The sequence below is a fragment of the Polypterus senegalus genome, unplaced genomic scaffold (genome assembly GCF_016835505.1).
Source record: "Polypterus senegalus isolate Bchr_013 unplaced genomic scaffold, ASM1683550v1 scaffold_820, whole genome shotgun sequence".
Lineage (NCBI taxonomy): Eukaryota > Metazoa > Chordata > Cladistia > Polypteriformes > Polypteridae > Polypterus > Polypterus senegalus.
The window spans coordinates 65,411-82,524 of NW_024382036.1; the positions used below are offsets into that span (position 1 = coordinate 65,411).

At 39.1% G+C, this 17,114-nt stretch overlaps 1 protein-coding gene across 1 annotated transcript in view; it reads left to right on the plus strand.

Moving 5' to 3' along the window:
* Window positions 1–566: 566 nt before the first annotated feature.
* LOC120520979 (butyrophilin subfamily 1 member A1-like) overlaps window positions 567–17,114 on the plus strand; it is a gene marked incomplete at its 3' end in the record, with an annotated part of 39,981 nt that continues 23,433 nt past the window's right edge. The window contains exon 1 of the mRNA XM_039742914.1: window positions 567–742. The remainder of the gene's footprint in view (window positions 743–17,114) is intronic.

Sequence of the window (17,114 nt, forward strand, 5' to 3'; positions counted from 1 at the left end):
ACGGCCTACGGGCCTTTTGAGTATGAAGTAACTCATAAAATAAAAGATTTAAATGTTGAACCGTATGTTTAGGCATACAGAAGAAGAAGTTAAGAACCTTTAAGTATAGAAATAACCAAAGCTTATTAAGAAAAGCCAAGTTTTTAGAAGATACATTTTTCCTTTTTTTTTGCCTTTATTCTATGTGTGTAGCTATTCTTCTTTTTATTCTTGTATGGATTATTTGCTTTTAACTTTCACTAAATATTTTAAAAACGAACTTTTGGACTGGGAGATTTCTTTGACACGCGTCTTACCTGTGCCTGACTTCGCCTTATGCAAAGGCGGCTACAATCATCTTTTGCTACAGAGGAGGGTCTCAAGAATTATTTTTGTGACACTTTCCTCACAGTGGTTATCATGCTGATCATGTCTGTGTGACAATCTGACGATATGCGGAGCTGACAGGATGAACACGCTGGCCCGGTTTTAGGAATTCTGTTCTCTTTCACTTTTGTTGTCACCGGCTCTTATTTCTCTGCTGTCTGATTTGTGTTTCTGGTCTTCTGGCTCTTTTAAAACAAAGACGGCAGAGCAGCAGAATTTCACAGTCTGAGCACTGAAGATTTGACTTTACTACGGCTGAATGTGTTTTATAAACCTGTTGATGAACCACAGACCGTAACACAAAAATCTGTTCATCGATGAATCCCTGGAAACACAAGCAGTGACAAAGGAAAACTGAAGAAAAGAGTAAAAGCAGGTAAGTGAACAAGGGACTTTAGGTTACATCTGACTTGGACTGAGATTAGTGAGCTGATAATGAAAACATTCAGGAGCAAAAGAGAAAGAAAATAAAAACCAGACGCCGTGTTAGAGGCAACCACACACAAATGAAATACTCACGCTCTGCTTGTGTGCCTGTCAGCTTCAGAGAGGCACTGGTTACATGTGAGGGGTCAGGGGTCACTTGACCAGACCATTCATGGCAGGAGCACACAGTGAACAGGCCATCCCATCCTAGTTCTGTGTGTTTTAAAATGACACCAGATGAACACGACGGGTAAGAACTGCAGGTTTGACACTTCATTGAGGGTCAGACTGCGGCCCAGAGGTGCTCATGTTAGATGAGTGTGAAGTGTCATTGCCTTCCTGTCAATATAAACACCCACCTCTCTGCATTTTACCTGCAGGTGGTGACGCATAGCAAGCATGAAATACAAATCACTGTATGGTACTTGATTTCTTAACATACCAACACAACTTTAATTTCTGGGCCATAGAAATGGGCACCACAAAATCCCAATCTGACATTAAGACCAACCACATGATATCAGCAATGGTGACTGAAGGAATAAGCCATTTGAATCAGTGACAAACAACAGAATATAAGCAACAAGGTCACTTCTGCTAGTGTGCACAGAGACCTTCTGCTGTCTGCCCAGTAAGCCCAAGTGAATGCACAACACGATATAGTATAGTAGCAAAACACACAGCCTTACCTTCAGAAGTGTTTTATTCTGGTGTTGTTTGCTAGACTGTCAAGTCTGTCCTGTTTCATTATAGACCTCAGTCTGTCTGACGCCAAGGCCTGCTTTGATAAAGAGCTCAGCTCACTGGCATTAGTGACAGGTGATCAGGGTTGGGCTGGGATTAAAAATTTGTCCTGGACGTTTGTCCAGACTGGTGCATTACAACTATTTTTGCGTCTTTATTGCTCTTGCAGGTGTTATTCTTTATTGATTTATAAGTTACCTTGCGTAGCACACTGGTTCTTAGGTTCAGTATCCCAGGACTGAATTTGGAGGACTCGCTGCCATAAAGACACTGGCTGTGCAGGTCCCACCCTGTCCCCTGACTCTATGATACTCCTGTAGCTGCTTTGTGTGACTTCCTCTAACCAGCTCTGCTCCACTAGCACTTGGCTAGCTAGACCTTTATAAGAAATGAATGTATTAGGGTCTAAGACATGGACAATGTGAGGTTGTAGTCCTAACTAAATGTCAACGCCACTGCACAAGTTTGAAAGTTGGTGTTCTTGTTATATCTATATATACAAAAGCCAATGTGTGTATGTATGTATGTTCCGGCATCACTTCCGAATGGCTGGAAACTTGGTACACATGTTTCTCATTGGTCAATTAATAATACTGTAGGGTGAAATCAACCCTAACCCATCTCGTTATGGGTAGGGAGGGGGGTGACCTTGCGGTCTTTTATGCATGTTATCATCCAGTTGACACTGGGAATGACCACCAGAGGGTGAACTGGAGGTGATTGCCAGCATTCTTTATGTTTGAGCAGCACTGTGATCCTGTTGCTTTTGAAATTAAAGAGATTTGGCCAGTTCAGAGCGTTAACTGGATGATAACATATGTACAAGACCGCAAGACAAGCACATTAGTGGGTCTTCATTGTTTGTTAATTTAATGTTATTTTTAAAGTTGTGTTTTTTTAATTATTGTTTTGTCTTGGTAGAGTTCTCTATGACTCTACTTTATCCTTTTGTATTATTAATATGTAGCCAAATCTCACAGACTTACCACTTTTATAAGGTATTGTACTTTATAACTTCTCCCCACCTTACCTTCTACATTTATAACCTCAGGCAATTAGGTGTAGTAAAAGACAAGTAGGAGTTAAGTTACCATTAAATAATGTATTATTGATGATATTCATAAATAATAACAATATGCAAAGTACATTTGAATACTGGCAACCATACAACTGATAAATGGTGATGTGTAGTTTCAGGCGGCACACAGACTTGTTAATTACTTAAAAATGTCTCTAGTTAAGCCATCATTTATGGTCAGCTTTCTTCAGAACAGGCCACATGCCTGTCTCAATATGGCTGCCGAGCTGTGCTCTTCATTGTGTCGTCTTTTTCAGTTAATGGTATGTAAGATGATCTTTCATCTGTTTGGTAAGAGAGAGAGTGTGGTAAAGCAAGCAAATGTATCGATTTTTCTGTCCAACCCCTAGAGCCAATAGGGTGTCATGGTACTTAAAGGCTTCTGATACAAGCCAGTTCCAAACAGCCATACTTCAGACCAATGGAGCACAGAACATCTTCACACCTGCCACCTCCAAACCATATGTTAAGGTAAAGCTTGGCAGTTAGGCAGTCTGGCTTTCCTTTGGGGGTTGGCTGAGAAACTCCAGCAGAGAAATATTTGCCAAACTTGTTTGAGGCACTTCACCCCCGACCTTGTCTATAATTCACTATCCTGACTTAATCTAGGGGGGTGGGGGGTAAACATGAATGCTTCTCACTAATGTAACACTAATATCAAATTTGCTTTGCCTAAGTTACAAATAAAGACATACAAAATATTTATCAACTTGTAAGCACAATTTCACACCATAACAATTATATTTTTCTCAAACAATTAAAAAAAAAAAGCTCTTTATCTTCCTCCTGGGCAAAGGTGGGTATTTCAGCTAGCAAAGCATAAAACGGTTTAGATACAAGAGGGAAAATAAAATCAAAAGAGAAATCGTCTGACTATGATGTTGTCTCATTAACACTGGGTGTCTTTCAACTTATCGTTCACCACTGCAGTTCCTGATTCTTAACTTTTTTATTGTGTATCCTGTATAAAGTACATATACACACACATATACATATATGTATATCTATATATATAAAATTCTTTTCACGTTTGAAACGGAAATTACGCATGACCACAGAACATATTATAATACAGGAACTAATCACTTCGTTTGTGGACGCCATTTTTATATCGTCTTTATGAATTGTTATTATTTGTGTGAGAGTTACTTTACTGATATTGAAAAGAAGTAAACACAAACACGCCGATCTATCCCATAGTAATCCACCCCGCGTCGCCCTCTCCCAGCCATCCTCTCAGGACTCCAGAGCTGAGCCGTCCACCACCAGGCACGTGACAGAGTTGTTTTATTTATTTGTCCACGTGACTGTCGCGGAAACTGCCACATTGTAACTTTTTTTAATTGCCAGTACTTGCTAGTAGAAGAGATGAGGAAAACATGTTTGCGTCTTTCTACTTTTTAACTGTGCCGAGCTGTAAACAATGTGAAGACAACACCGCCTTCAGTGGCGAGGGGTCGTGAGAATAAAATGGACGCTGGGAGGTGTGGAATGTCGGCTTGCTCCGCCAGGTCGACAGCTTCGCAGTTTCGGGTGGCGTCCTCTCTTCTTGCACTGTTTGTGACACTTTGAGTGCCCCGTTGGCTCCTGGGAGAGTGGAAATCTTTGCAAATAAGTGTAATCGGCGCCATCGAAGCAAAACTCTCTTTGTAAATTGCGCTGCACAACTACTTACTGACCCATAAGGTGAGCTGAGGTCACTAAATCCCGCAACATTCAAGGTTGCTTTTGTGATGAATTATTTTAAGAAGATGGATGGTTTACACCTTAAAAGATGTATCAACCTCTTCGTGTTAAGTTTTGGACTTGGGAATTGTTTGGACCTTCTGCCTGTTAAGCATGGAAGGGCAGTGTTCACATTTCTCAGAATAATTTTTCTCTTAAATCACAGGCATGTAGTGCAAGGTTGTCAGGAAGAAATTTGCAGGATCACATAGAAAATGTTATTTCTATACCACAGCGGTCGTGTAGCACCTTTCACAAGGGATCTGCTACGAGAGATGATCCAAATACATTTAAGCTGCTGTTAGTGCTACTTACCTGTTGTGTTATAGTGCCTTTAAAATGTACTTTACCCAAAAGCACTCCAGTACTGCTCAATGTATCTTTACTTCTTACATGTTAATGTTTTACTGTTTAATAATTTATATACTACATTTTATTTTTTTCCCTTGCACTCAGTGAGCAAAGCCACTAGGTAATCAGCTAATATATATACAGTATACTATCAAAATACCCGCACTTCGCAGAAGAGAAGTAGTGTGTTAAAGAAGTTATGAAAAAGAAAAGGAAACATTTTAAAAATAACGTAACATGATTGTCAATGTAATTATTTTGTCACTGTTATGAGTGTTGCTGTCATATATATATATATATATATATATATATATATATATATACACACACACACACAGACACACACACATATAAACATATATACATATACATATAAACATATCTACATATACACATATCTACACATACACATATCTATATATATATATATACATATATATATACATATCAACATATATATACACATACATATACATACATACATACACACACACATATACATATATACATTGTGGTCTGGTCTGGAGCCAGGGCCGGGACGCCCAGGAGGACGAGAGGAGGGCTTGTGCCTCCTCCAGACCACGAGGGTGTCCATCCTGGTTATGCAGGAGGCCTCGGGTAGGGGGCTTGGAAGCCCAGCCCTGTAGCTACCCGTGGCCACCGCCAGGCGGTGCCCCAGTGCCTATTTATCCCGGGAGCCCGGCACTTCCTGGTGTGGCGGAAAACAACAGGGGACACCCGGACGGCTTCCGGGGCGCAGCCGGCACTTCTGCCATACAGGGGTGTGGCCAACTTCAATTGCCGGGAAGCAGCTGGAGCCCATCCGGGTTCCTATAAAAGGGGCCGCCTCCCTCCAGTCATTGGTGAATGTTGGGCGGTAGTGGACAGAGCTAGAGAGAGGACTGGAGGCGGCCAGGAGAATGGCACAAGGACTGTGAGGCCTGGACTTTTGGGGGAACGGTGCAGAAGGCACTGTTTAGTGCACTGAAATAAAAACTGTAAATATTGTAAATAAAAGTGTGTTGGGTGAACTTACGATGTCCGTCCGTCTGTGTCCGGGCCAGCTTTCACAACATACATACATACAGATAAATATACATATATACACACATACACATACATATATATATATACACAGGCACATATATACATATATATACAGATCTACATATATATACATATCTACATATATATATATATACACATACATACATATATATCTACATATATATATATATACTGTATATAGCAAAATCCCTGCGCTTCGCAGCGACGAAGAACTGCTTTTAAATTTTTATTAAGAAAAAAAGAAAACCTTTTTAAACTGAGGGAAAATATACCAATAACTATCTGTTAAGGATCTCTTTGTATACCACGTTGTCAGTTCAGCAGTTTGGTTGTAATATGACCAAGCTGTGCACTGAGCTTACTTTTGAGAATGCAACGTCTAGTTTTGTCCAGGAGGAAAGCAATGTTGCCTCAAATCAATGTCAACCTTTTGTAGGGTCTGTCCCTGAGACTTATTAATTGTCATCGCGAAGCAGAGCCTTACTGGAAATTTGAGGCATTTGAATTGAAATGGGAGATCAGAGGGTATAACGGTGATGCGAGGAATACATTCAGAGTGTGGCGCTCTGCTGTTTTTTCGTGTAGCTGCCTTCACACCGCTTCTCCGCTGCTTTATAAACGAACGCCATATAAGGCCGTCGTTTCTCCTTGCTTCGCGGTTCTGTACTGTTTTATTGTTCGTTTATTACGATTATTATAGTTCTCTTTATATATCACGTTGTCAGTTCAGTACTCTGGTTGTAATATGACAAAGCTGCACGAGCTCACTCTTGAGAATGCAACATATAATTGTCCAGGAGAAAAGCAATCTTGCCTGAAATCCATGGCAACCTTTTGTTGGGTCTATGCCTGAGACTTCTCACTTCTCATCGCAAAGCAGAGCCTTACTGGAAATTGGAGGCATCTGAATTGAAATGGGAGATTAGAAGGTGTAATGGGGATGCGAGGAATACATTAAGTGTGGAGAAACTCTAGAGACAGCGTGTGTATTAACTTGTGGATTTTTCTGTGAGTATTTGGTGGCAGCGTGACGAAGTTGCCTACGCCAGACCGCGTTAGCTGTGGAGCTCAGCTCGGAGCATATTCTTTTCCTACCTTGTAAATTGTGTAATGCGTTTTTTGAACAGGTTTCACTTAAAAGTTTCTCGCTACAGCAATTTTAACTCTGTTACAAAGTGATCCAAAGTCTCGTTTATACCTTGTGTCTTCTCATTAAACTTGTATCTCGCGAATAAAGTATTCAGTGTTTTTCTTCAGCTCTTTTGGGAGCTCTTCCTTCTTTCTACGTACTGCAGTCACAGTCAGTTCACGTGATTACGGGAGGCGTGATGATGTCACACGCAGCTCCACCCCCCACGCCCATCGAGCTAACGTTCATTACAGTATATGGAGAAAAATAGGTTCCAGTTATGACCATTACACGTAGAATTTCGAAATGAAACATACTCAACTTTTGTAAGTAAGCTGTAAGGAATGAGAATGCCAAATTTCAGCCTTCTACCTACACGGGAAGTTGGAGAATTAGTGATGAGTCAGTGAATGAGTCAGTCAGTCAGTCAGTGAGTGAATGAGTGAGTGAGTGAGTGAGTGAGTCAGTGAGGGCTTTGCCTTTTATTAGTATATATATATATATATATATATATATATATAAAACTATATAATTGCCCTCATGGTAATTCATATCAGCGAGCCATTATTATTATGTTCGTTGATGTGATAACTTCAAAGTGATGCACAGACTGTATTTCAGTTTCCTTTAAAAATATCCAATGCTGTGTATTTGCACTGAAGAATTTTTTGTTTTTCATCAGTTTATAACAGCTACCTGTTGTCACTTCTCAGGTCACTGGCCAACAGGTCAGGAATTTCTCATACAAACTTCAGTCCATCGTGCCCGTTGTGCTTGGAGTCACTGATTGACCAGTGAGGCTCTACATCGAGTCTTTGTATGGTGTGAGTGTACATAAACATAACTGGTATTTTCCAACATAAAAAGGCTGTTTGCAGCCGTGCGGTGTTTTGCTAATGTAAGCAGATCACTTGACTACACTCATATTGCAATAAAGGCACTTTATTTATCCTGCTTTTCTTACCTGTGACCAGTGACACTGCATGAATACACAAGACATCTACATTGTTAATAACAGCATGCAGCACTTGAATCCACGTGTTATTGTGTCATTTCCCTGGGGACAAAGCTGAAAGCTCATCAACTTGCCACCCACTCTCATCCCGCATTGTTGATCATCTCCTCATGGCTCTCTCATTTCTGGTAGCTTCATGGTGCTCTGAGCTCCATGGGGGACTCCCTCACCCTCACCCCACCCTGAAAGAATAAACTCATTTTGATTTTTCACATTTGTAATTCATATCCACTTTTTGCAGTAAGCATATTTTAATGCACAAATCCAGGTAAAGTTTTATAAAAGAGACCCCTCATGTGGAATTTTACACTTATATCGTAAGGTCAGAATTCAGTTTTGGATTTTGGAGCATTTCAGATTTTTGTCAGTTCTTCTCCAAAGATGTGCAAGAGCAAATTTCATTGTACTGACCACTTCTACACGCTGAACCTGCTGTGGCCCCTTTAAAAGACAAAACGTTCTCTGTCTCTACTCTCCCCCCACAATTTTTTCTTATTTGCATCAGTTAGACAATGAGGGGGTAGCAGAGAGTTAATCTGATCACGTGATTGGACAGACAGGTGTACTGAGAATGTAGTGTGGACCAATCAAATCACTCTCTTGCTCCTGCAGTCACTCTGTTTTACTCAACAGTACAGCACCGGGACAGAGTACGGGGGGCTTTGTTCTGTTAGTCCCTACATGTAATGTAAGGTACGTCTGTAAAGTAACAATATTTTTATTTTCCTAAGAAGTTATAGAACTGTCATTAAAGAAAATTAATCTAAGGACTCTGTTTCCCTAAGGCAAGGTCTTACAGTCAGTTGAGGCCCCTAAACTGCAGCCTAGGGTAGTCTATTCATTAATCTTTTATTTTTTTATTATTTTTATTAATCTATACTAATAAAAGGCAAAGCCCTCACTCACTCACTCACTCACTCACTCACTGACTCACTCACTGACTCATCACTAATTCTCCAACTTCCCGTGTGGGTGGAAGGCTGAAATTTGGCTGGTTCATTCGTTACAGCTTCCTTACAAAAGTTGGGCAGGTTTTATATCGAAATTCTATGCGTAATGGTCATAACTGGAAGCAGTTTTTCTCCATTTACTGTAATGGAGATGAGCATCAACGCCGTGGGGGCGGAGTTTCGTGTGACATCATCACGCCTCCACGTAATCACGCAGTACATAGAAAACCAGGAAGACCTCAAAAAAGCGCTGAAGAAAACATGCATTATATAATTGAGAAGGCAGCGAAACAATAAGAAGCGAGCGAGTGACATATACAACCATATTCATGAGTTCTGCTACTTCGGAAACAAAGCACGATGTAAACCTACACTTTAAATTAAGTTCATAGACAGGCTGCGCTGGCGTTTGTAATTTAGTGCCTGCCCATATAAGGCCGTCCGTCAGCGGCAATCCAATAGCAAACTCCCACTAAATATTCACGGGTGAAGGACTGTGCTTATGCAGAGGAAGATGAGATGGTCAGGGTGGTGTTTGACACAAACTCAGCGAAACTGCGAGAAAGTTTTAAGTGCCAGGACTAAGGTAACATTAAATACAGCCATGGACATAGCAGGAGATGGCACCAGCACAGCTGGGAATCTTCGATGCATGTACACCGAGCGGCTCACGTGAACTGACGCAGTGCACAGATAAAAAGCAACAGTTCCAAAGAGCGCTGAACAAAACCGAATTACACAATTGAAAAGGCAGCAAAAATATGAAGCGCTTGATACATACAAGCATATTCATAAATCCAAAACAAAGCACACGTTGGAAAAAGTCAATGTCCCGCTAAAGGAAGACAGTGTAAAAAACCCGTGCATGCAGTGTGTCAGGTCTCAGATAAAGAAGAAGACGAGCTGTTTATTGATGCAGTAAGAAACAAATCGATGAATGAAACCTGTCATCTTTACAACGATTGACAAACACGGAATGTAACTTGAACACAACACATCCTACAAATACGAACCTGATTGAAAGAAATAATGATAATCAAATCCTTGATGACAGCAACACTCAGTAACACTCACAAAACAAATACTGTATATTGACAGTCATGTTACGCTATTTTTAAAATGTTCCCTTTTCTTTTCTAGCTTTTTAACACACTACTTCTCATGATACGCTGGGTATATATATATATGTATATATATATCCCGATCTACATACTCGAATAATGGATACTTTATTCGCCATCAATGATTGTTTTGGTAAAGCCATACTCAGTGTATTCATTAGATGAACGGTAAAAAGTAAGGCGAGGGAGGATGACTTATTGAGGCATGCAGGCTGTAGTGCGCGTCAACTCTATCTGAATTGCGCGATCACATTTGAAAAATATATCTTTTCAAGTTCTATTTAGTCCATATGTGTCAAACTCAAGGGCGGGCCACATCCGCCCGGCGTAATTATATCCGCCCCGAGATCATTTTATATACTGTATTATTGTTATTAATGGCCCGGGTATATGAAGCGCTGGTAACACAATAAACTACAGATCCCATAATGCAGCGCTTCAGCTGCCTTGCCGATCACTTACCGCGTTAATCAAGTCTACCTTATGATGCTGCAAGTTATTGCGAAGCTAGCTCACACGATGCTGAAGAGAAAAGTTGATTCTGAAAATAGAGCCTTTAAAAACCGATGGGAGGCTGAGTATATGTTTACTGAACCCGTGTGTCTCATTTGTGGAGCTAATGTGGCTGTAATTACAGAATTTAATCTAAGACAGCACTACGAATCAAAACATCAGGGTAAACTGAATGCATTTCAGAAGATACAGAAAACAGCATAATTAAATAAGAATCTGACACTTCAGCGGACGTTTTAACCCGTGCACAATCACAAAGTGATTTCAAGTGAAGCTGCTTTTATGGGAGACACAAATGCACCAGTTCACCTTGCCTCACTTTCCCTGTTGCCAAGTAATGTTAAACCAAGTCGCACTACGGTGTTCCCAAATACGCACTTTGCTGATAAACTGAGCGCACTGCGCACTGAGTTTGCACGGCGCTTTGGTGACTTTGAAGAACAAAAAGTCCGTCTACATGCGGCTCGAACCTTGTGCATGTTTGGTAGCACATATCTGTGTGAGAAGCTCTTCTCAGTGATAAAGACTAACAAAACAGCACACAGGAGTCGCCTCACTGATGAGCACCTGCAATCCATCCTGAGAATCTCCACAACACAGAACCTCACACCAAACAGAAACGAACCTGTGGCCAAAAAAAGATGCCAGGCGTCCAGCTCTAAAATGACATATGAGCAAAGACAACTGAATGATTTGATTTGTTATTGCTGAAAGGAACACATTTTATTTATATTTCCAGGTTTTGTTATGCAGCATGTTCATATTTGAATTTGTATAATTTTGACAGGATATATTTTTATGGAGAGCAAAATCTTTTGGGATATTTAAAATCTAAGTTTATTTTTTATATAAAATTACATAAGAGTAAAGAAATTTGAATGTTTGTTCTTTTAACGTTTACTTTATTTCTAACTTGTATAATTTAGACAGGATATATTTTTATGGAGAGCAAAATATTATAAGTTGTTTAAGGTTTGAGTTGATTTATTCACGAATAATATTCCTGTCTGTTTTTACCATTCCTACCAAAGATATTTCTGTCGACTAAATAAAAATTCCTTCTATTTAAAATTTAAATAGAACTTGAACAAATACGATAGTTCATAATATCCACGCAGACTTACACGTAAGAGCGGGAGTCATCCGCTTTTAACAAGCAGCGTATTGCACTGACACGAAATAGCTGTGTGTGTATATATGTAGATATGTATGTATATGTATATATATGTTTATATATGTGTGTGTGTATGTATGTATGTGTGTATGTATAGATATGTATATATATATATGTTTATGTGTGTGTGTAAATATATATATATATATATATATATATATATATGACAACAACACTCATCACTCACAACAGTGACAAAACAATTACATTGACAATCATGTTACATTATTTTCAAAATGTTTCCTTTTCTTTTTCATTGCTTCTTTAACACACTACTTCTCCGCTGCGAAGCGCAGGTATTTTGCTAGTTTTAATTAAAAGCAGATAACATTCCATAAATTCAAGTTAAATTTAAAAAAGCAAAGCAAAATTCATCCCCTATCCAAGAGAAAGAGAGGAAAGCCAACAGCCAAAGATACTCGATAAATAATAACAAGAAAGGAAGAGGATATTTTTCCCTGAAATGGAACCTTATTCTGAAATGTTATTGATTAGAACCTGACATAATTTTAAAATGTTTTGAACGGAACCTCTAAGTGAGAATTTGATTTTCACAATTTCAGCCAGTAAAGAAAATCAGTTATCCACTGACTTACAAGTGGTAGGGTGGGATTCTTCCTGTTGAGCAAGATAAGTCTATGTGCTAATAGTGAAGTAAGGGCAATCACAGTTTGTCCTTCTCCACCATAAGACCCCATGTGAGCCCACCAAACACAGCTGTTAGAAGATTAGGAGGGATTGAGACACCAAGGCTTTCTGAAAGGCATTCAAAGATTTTGTCCAGAATGATGTTAATTTGGTGCAGGCCCAAAACATGTGACCTAGTGAGACTGGAGCTCGATTGCAACATTCACAGGTTGTATCTTATCCTGGAAACTTTTTGGACAAATTTAAACAAGATAAGTGTGCTCAATAGAAGATTTTAAGTTGAATAACTGAATGCTTTGCACATACGGAGCTCGAGTGTATTCTGTACATGGCTGCCTTCCATTCCTTTTCTGAACTATTAAGTGACAGATCCTTTCCCCAATGTACTCTGGGTTCTTTGAAAGAAAGGACATTTAAAATGTCCCCTTTATCTCTGATGCATTTTGAAAGTATACAGCCAGTGGTTCTATGGCAATTGCAAAGAGCAAAGGTGATAAGGGGCATCCTTGTCGAGTACCACATTCTAGTTTGAAGTAGTTTGAAATAATGTTTTAATACAAATAGAACTAGTTCTGAACTAGTATATAGTAGTCTGATCCATGCATATATGTTTGGGCCGAACCCAAATTTGTTCAATGTGGTGAATAGGTAGTCCATTTCAATCATGTCAAATGCTTTTCTACATCTAAAGATAATAAGAATTCTGGGGTGTTAGATTTAATGGGTGAATATATTAATTATATTAAACAGACATCGAAGATTAGAAGTTAAGTGACTGCCTTTAATAAATCCTGTTTGGTCTTGTGATATTACAGAAGGAAGCACTTTCTCAATCTTTCTGGCTAGAAATTTGGAAAGTATCTTAACCCTTAAACCACTGCATACTTGGGGGGTTAATGCACCCCTGGATGCCAAATACTTTTTTGCTGCACTTTTTAAGGAAAGTCACAATTCACCAAGAAAAAGTGAAATTTTAATGGAACAAATATTTTTTTCATGCAATTACTGTAACCCTGATCATTTTACACACTGCCAATGAATTGAAAAAACTATAAAAAAAAACTACTGCAACAATCTATTATTATATGTACAAGGTACAACTGATGCTATTAATGAAATTCAGTAAATCACCGAACCAACTGCACTTGAACTGGCTGTACACAGAGGCCAATGCTGATGCTTGCAGGCTAGTCTATTGCAGTGGCTGAATCCCAGGGACAGTGATGCTGATTCGTTAGGGGGCATCCCCCTGATTTGTTAGCTCCGGCATCCTGGAAAATTGCACTGGGAACTGATTATAGCCGGTTGCGGCAGTTTAAGGGTTAACATCATTATTCAGAAGAAAGATTGGTCTGTATGATGCACATTGTAGTAAGTCCTTATTATTCCTAGGAAAGATTGCAAGTAATGCTTGGTGAAAACCTTGAAGTAGAATTTTGTTGTCCTTAGCTTCTATAAATGTTTCTAATAACTGAGGAGCTAACATTTGAAAATGTTTTATAAAATTCCACTGGGTAGCCATCAGGGCTGGCAGCTTTCCCACTTTGAAGTGAGTTTATAACATTTAGTAATTCTGAGAGTGTTAGAGGTTTATTCAGTTTCTCGCCACTAAGAGTATCTAGCTGTGATATCTGTAATGAATCAAGTAACACATTAGATTGTGCCTTGTCTTCTTTAAACTGAGTAGAATATAACAACTTCTAGAACTCTCTGAATGTGTAAGTTATATTTTTATAGTCAATAGTTCGATCTCCATCTGTGTTGTTAGTTGCTGTTATTGCATTACAGACTTCTTGCATGTGGATTTGTTGGCCTTCTCTCTGTGTTCATAATATGGATGTCTCAATTTAAAGATAAGCTATTCAGTTTCTTTAGTAGTCAAGAGGTTAGATTGTTTCTTATAAAGTGTCTCATTTGGAGACCTATCTATATCTAGATCTATTCTGGTAATTTCTCTGATTAACTCACGCCTTCTTGGTTTCCAGTTTATTTTTGTGGGAAAGATATGAAATAATCTGTCCTCTTAAAAATTCCTTCAAAGTTTCCCAGAGTATACTGTACTGCTGAGACTTCTGAGGATGCATTTGTTCATATCAATTTGTTTGGATATGAATTCTGTACAGTTCTTATCAGCTAATGACAGATGCCAGCTATTAGATGAGTGTGTAGGATGCAGTAATTTAAGCTCCATGATCAGAGGGGCATGGCCAGAGATTAATGATAGTGTCATATTTACAAGATTTGATAGTGGGCAAAAAATGATTATCTATGAGGAAATAATCAGTTCTTGAGTAACGATGTATGGGTGAGAAGAAGGAGTGTGCTCTTAGGTTAGGATTTAAAAACCTCCATGGGTCTGCGAAGTTATGATCCATTACAAACTGTGTAATTATCCTTGTAATATTAGATTAGATAGTTATCTCCATTGTAGCTGAGAGTCTATACAGGTCTGGATTTAAAACACAATTAAAGTCTCTGGCCATTATAATTGAGTGAGTGTTCACATTAGGGATAGATGCAAATACATTTTAGATGAAAGCTCAATAATATTGGATAAATTTCCCATCACTATGAAATATCGCCCTTCAGCAACAGTTAGAAATAAGATTTGGGAAATGTAGGAATAGATTTGTTTCATTACAATAATACAGAATATTTACTGTGTGGGGACTTTACTCCAAATACCCAGAGATCTACAAGCTCAGTGCTACAACAAGCAAATGCTATGTGATTATTTTACTTAAATGAATCTTTACAAGATATGTAGAGTCAGATGTAGTGATCTCAGATCATGAAAGACAGCTGGGGCCTCATGCATAACGCCGTGCATAGAACTCACACTATAACATGACGTAAGCATAAAAGCCAAAATGTACTTACGCACAGAAAAATCCAGATGCATAAATCTGTGCGTTCACCAGCTTCCGCGTTCTTCTGCTACATAAATCCCGTCAGCGTGAAAAGTAGCGCCAGTGCACGCTTCGCTGTCCCGCCCCAACCCCTCCCATAATTACGCCTCTTTGAATATGCAAATCAATATAAATATCCCTTAAGTTCAGTGTTCTGTGAAAAGACAATGGGAAAAGCAAGAGGGAAAATGGAAGAATTTCAGCAAATACCAAGTGGAGGCAAGGAAAAACGTACTATTTGTTGGTTTAAACAGTGGTATAAATAACAAAAGGAAGCTGATCGAGTGACATAGCGTGTCGGAGAAACTCGAAAGCTCAAGTTCACAAAGTCGCACAGTGCCCGAAATAAAAAAGAAGTTGTCATACTGTATATCGAAGTCGCCGTGAAAAGGCAAGTTGTAGCCCACCATCTGAGTGTCATATGAAAGCTTATTAGGGTACAGAGAAAAAAAAAGGCACAACAGTAGGAAAAAAGCACGAAATGTCAACTTCAATCTCGAAATTTCCACTTTAATCACGTAGTTTATTTTGTTATTAAAGTAGAACATCATAAACTTCATCTTAAAATCGTTTAATTAATCAGTTTCTCAAATCACATCGTAATTAAAGTAGCACGTTAAATGCTTTGTTTTGTATGTGTTCTTCTATGTGTTCTATGTGTGTGAATCACTACGTGCTTCTTAAGCCATCTTTCTCTACCTCTGACAGGACACAGAATTCATTACATTCGTGATATTACAGCTCTCTGAATAATTAAAATACTGAGATGTATACATGATATCATTTTCATGATGATAGGAGTTAAAGCACGTTATTAAACATGGGTTTCACTGTGCAGTGATTGTGCGCAACCTTCAATTAAATTATTTATTGCAGCAGTACTCAGGGGCGGCTCTAGGCTTGTGGCGGCCCTGGGCAGAGAAAGAATCGGTGGCCCCTTCACGCCAATGTCAATATGGTATCTTATGCACGGTGGATGGCCACGTCCGTTGCGGACACTGCACAGCCGCCTCATGCTCATGACACAAGCGTTTAACTTTTGACGAAATTTGCTGCTGCGTTTTTAGCTGTGTCATTATTTTCTCTTTCTGTTTTATATTCAATGTATATTGGCGTGACCGTCCCTGGGATTTGGCGGCCCTGTGCAGGTGCACAGTTTGCACATGCCTAAGGCCACCCCTGTAGTACTGTCTCTTTCAAACGTACTAACCTCCAATTCCTGTCCTTCCTTTTCTTTCTCCAAGTAACCAAACACCACACAATCAGCTCTGTAATAGACGTTAAGCCATCTGTAAGCTTACTGTCGATTCTTCAAAACTTTTAAGGAACATTGAAATATCTTCGTAGTACATGTTTAATTATTCTATCCTTCACGCCAGTTCCAGTGAAGCATACAGTGCGGGGCAGGAACAATCGTGAGTGGAGTGCCAGATCCTTGCTAGCGTAGCAATACCGTGTCCTTTAATTATTAACAATATAGATTATTTAAATGAAGTTAAAGTTTTATCTGTATAATATAATAAAGATATTTTGCTGCATTTCATCTTAAAAATGATATCGTCATCATATGTAAATACACACTTTATAAAGTGGCGCATGCTGTGCAATATTATAACTGTAGTGCAAGTTTACAGTGAGGTGATTGTACTTATAAGTACTAACAGTTCTGCAAGGAGCACTTGATTGACTGATTGAGTGCATTTAGAGCTCTTGGGATGAAACTGTTTCTGAACCGCGAGGTCCATACAGGAGAGGTTTGAAGCGTTTGCCATGTGAGAAGCAGTTCAAATAGGAAGCATGGCTGAGGCAGCGTGTGCTTAATGCTGTATACCGACAATTCTCTTTCTGATAAGCTGCTCCGAGTGGTGCAGTGTAAGTAATATGGAAAAAGATGATC